The sequence below is a fragment of the Orbicella faveolata genome, unplaced genomic scaffold (assembly GCF_042242905.1).
Source record: "Orbicella faveolata isolate gen_17 unplaced genomic scaffold, um_ofav_v1 contig_46, whole genome shotgun sequence".
NCBI lineage: Eukaryota > Metazoa > Cnidaria > Anthozoa > Scleractinia > Merulinidae > Orbicella > Orbicella faveolata.
Window position 1 is genome coordinate 3,783,674 of NW_028301576.1, and position 4,106 is coordinate 3,787,779.

Here is a 4,106-nt window from a genome sequence, read left to right on the forward strand (position 1 = left end):
AATATTTTCGATTTCTACTCCCTTCGCAAACGCCACCATTATATATAAATGTAGGTTTAAACAATCTTTAATGATAGAGAAATATCTTGTGAATGAAATGAACAAATGTTTTATTCTGACAGCAAACGGCAGGTACAAAAAAATTATTTCACCTGTTCCAAAAGGCGCAGAAAGTCAGAAAGGTGATAGAAACGCCAAACAAGCCAGTCTTTAAAGACAAATTCTTATCAAAGTTTCTTTGACGCGTTGCGAAATGTAATCTAAATGAACAAGCACCACATGTCGGCGCAAAGTGAGTGTGAATAAAACGGTCCCGACTTACATGTACCTCAACCACTTCATGCAAATTACACTTTTGATCCAACTAGTCTTCAAAATCCTTGCAAAAGCTTCATACAGAACCAATCTTCTGCTTTGCTGGATACCCATCGTTGTTTTCGACAACTCTGAGGCGAGGGCGACTGAAGCAACACGATCCAGGCTCGAGTCAGCAAACTACACATTACTCCACACAAAATGATTCCCGTGTACCCCTATTCATTCCCGGAACATTGTTTGAGTATTAAAAACCCATTTCAGGACGTCAAACTCACCAATAACGAGAAGTATCAAGGATATTTTCGACCTTAAAACGAACCAAAATACTGATCTCGGAAAACTGATCGATCGAAGGACAGCACAGCCTGATGGTGATGACCACTGACCAGTTACGGTGACGTCAAAAAACGTATTTCCGCGGTGTCGGCACAACCAACACCGCGGTAAAACGCACTGCGCATGAGTACAAATTTGAGCTTCCGGTAAATTACGCATTTCCGGTTACGTATTAAAATCCAATGTAAACAAGATAAAATCTCGTACCGCGAAGTTTGAAAACAAAAAGTAAGAGTTAGCAAAAGAAAGTAGGGGAAAGGTTTGTCTCGTTGAAAAGTTTATTTTTCATTTAAGTTTCAAGCGCTTGCACCCAGAGGTTTGGTGTTTGCACCAACAACAAAATATGAGAGAATTTCGGGCGCGTTCGCGCTCGACAAGAGCAATTTTTGTTTTTACGTAGTTCTCGTTGTTGCGTTGGTTTGGTTGTGCGGTTCCTTCGCAGAAAAATGTGGGAAAGCCAACATAAGCAGCCGTAAATGTGCCTGGAAAAAAAAATTTCTGTCTGAAGATTTAACCAGAGCTGCCGAACTCAAGTGGGTTCAACAGTTTGCCGTGTTCACCGGGACGAAATACGGACGAGCAACAACAGATGTTCGGTTCCTAGAGAAAACCATTCGCGAGGCGTCAGGAAACAGCGCATTCCTGCGAGACTTTTTGCAGTCCTGGATGCCATAGGAGCAACATGTCATGGGTACAAGCCAGGTGCAAGGTGGTGCTACAAATGCTGTACCAGAGTGGACGAAGAAACAAGGTTTACCTCGCATCCTGACTAGAAGCCGCCGGTGTTACGAACTACTGGCAGGTCAGTTAATTAGACATGCAGGTTCGCACTGCCTTGGATTGCTGCAAGGATTTTCGGAATCTTCTTACCAGCAAATTAAATGAAATTAAGGAAAAGGAAAGCATACTCTTAGATTTTTGTTGCAACAATAAACAAGTTGTTTGTATCAAATTTTGTAAAATTTGGGGCAAAATAGACATGATACCAAAAAAATTCACTATAAATTTAATTATATTTCGTGTTAAATGATCCAAGTCTTACGCATGTATGGTTCTCCACTAAGATGGAAATAAACAGACCTCAGATGACAAACTCCAAAAGGTACCTATAAAATTATCTTGCACTACTGATGTTGTAGTGTTATTTGCATTAATGTACCTCACATTTTTATTTTACTCTTCTTGACTACAGTACAGTACTGTCAATTGCTTCACTAAAATTAATTGTTGGGGTGCAGGTAGCAAAAAGCCACCTCAGGCAGTTCAGTCTAAAATTGGTATATTGTGGAAAGAAAAAGGTAGTACAGAAGCTGGGAAATATTATTTTGAAAAATTAATTGCCAAACAAATTTAAAGAAAAATAATAATTTTAAAGACAGCAAAACAAGAACTTTATGCCAAACTTATTTTTCCTAAGACCAAACCCATAAAATTGCACCAATAATATCTAAAATTAATGTCAGTTTCACATATACTTATTGAAATTCAGTAGTACTGCAATGTTGTCTCCACACCAAGGATTCAGTTAGAGGGGTGCCCAGGAACCCTATGAACACCCACTTCATGAAAAATTTCACTAAAAATTTACCCACTCCATTTTTCATTAGTGGGGGGATATGCTTTTTGGACATCCATTTTCAGTATCTGGGTACAAACAAACTCATCACTAATATGTTTATTTCTTATTTTTCTTTTAATTTTTTATTTAGATCTTGCAATTTACCAATTTTAGGACTACACAAGAACTTAAAGCAGCAACACAGCAGTAGTGAAGGCCTCCAAAAAGTTCAGAACCATTTCCAATTGCTGTTCTAAAGACTTAAATTTCTAGAAGAGACTTGTGGAATAGACCTGTGGTACCCAAAAAGCCAGCAAACATCCATGGCAGAAATACAAACATCATTTGGGGTGGTAAAAATAAATTGCTATTGTGAATTTACAATGGATAAAACAGTTTGTAACAGGATGACAACAGAAATCCATAACTTAACTCAACTATCAGGTTAGTATCACTCACCTGAAATGTAAAGATACAAGACATACAAGATACAAGTATTTTGAAGGATAATTGTTTGACATCATGATAATCCATGGCACACTATAATAACACCATCTGACCAAAACTCATTCAAACAGATTATCCTTATTTACATGTATTGCACATGGTCAATGACAATATCATAAATTTTATCATTCAGTTGAAGTCATAAGCACTAATGAGAAGGATTTAGAGGACTTCTCAATTATTGTGGCAATGATTTGGAAGAGTTTTCTGAGGAGTCTCTTGGCCAAGAAAAAAATGCTGCATCAGAGTTGCCACAAACTATTCAAGTCTCATCCTTTCAATGATTTGGAAAACTGATAATTATTTTTGTTTGAATATTGACTAGTGACTTAGGTAACAATCAAAATAACATGTTGTTTAGGTGACCGGTAAGGGTAACAGACACCATTTCAAGATTATATTTCTGATACAGGTATTGCATTTGTGTAATCCAATAAGTAAGAGGATGTGTTAAGACCAACACACGACAGTGATTGACACAAGCAGAGAATTAAATATTTAAATTTAATAAATAAAATTATTTCAATAATTTATTTAAATTAGTAAAATAGATATTTACCTTTTCTATTAATTTCAGAAAATTCATTTGACCAGCTGATCGGAAAATTTTAAATATCATTGCAACATCATTATGGAAGCAGTGATGCTGTGCCACTGTATGCTCCTGGACAGATGAAAGAGTTTGCTGACAAAACTGCACCTGGTCTTTTCAATGTCATTTTGCAGTCTATTCTCTGGGAAGATCCAAGATTGAGTGAAGAACACCGTGTATTAGAGGAAAAAAGAACTCTTGTTTTGTTGTGCACAATAGCATATTTCACGTACTTTGCCCTGTTTTATTCTTATTTGTATTTAAAATACAGGTCTCCTTGGAAGACCATAAGGCCACTCAGTTTAAAAAGTCTGTTTAATTAATTATTGCATGTTTCTTAACTAGAACAGCAGACACAGCTTTACCCCAATATAAATGTCAGTTCTATTATATAATGAAGTAAAATTACTAGATGTTTTACCTTTCTTCACATTTAACCCCTTGAAAGATAAGGACATAAAAGTAGTTCCAGTGAACTAACTTGCAGCAATGCCATTCTTTTTATAGATCTCAGAAAACAAATACACTTCAAAGAGAAGAGGGATTATTTATCCAGCAACTGAGATGTTATCAATTCTGGAAGAATTTGAGGTTTCAGCACAAGCCGAAGGGATGTGGATGGTCAAAAAAGCAGGCTCCTCAGGGAGCAGCCAATGTTTGTAAACTTTCAGATTTCAAATGTACTTCAAGTGAGTTTAAAGTAAGGTAGTTTAAAATCTGAAAGCTATAACTTTAAAATACTGTGAATTAAAAACTTGTCCGGTTAGTTGAACAGTTTTTTTGTGTACATATGGA

General features: G+C 36.4%; 1 long non-coding RNA gene across 4 annotated transcripts; it reads left to right on the top strand.

Moving 5' to 3' along the window:
* The first annotated feature begins 272 nt into the window (after positions 1-272).
* On the top strand, positions 273-3,290 carry LOC149098010 (uncharacterized). 4 transcript variants are annotated; one of them, XR_016203522.1, is made up of 2 exons: positions 273-1,456; positions 2,364-3,290. It is a non-coding gene; the product is annotated as an uncharacterized LOC149098010 (long non-coding RNA). The 4 variants fall into 4 exon arrangements; XR_016203524.1 differs by having other exon boundaries at positions 273-1,452; positions 2,387-3,290; XR_016203521.1 differs by having other exon boundaries at positions 2,387-2,891.
* Positions 3,291-4,106: the final 816 nt, after the last annotated feature.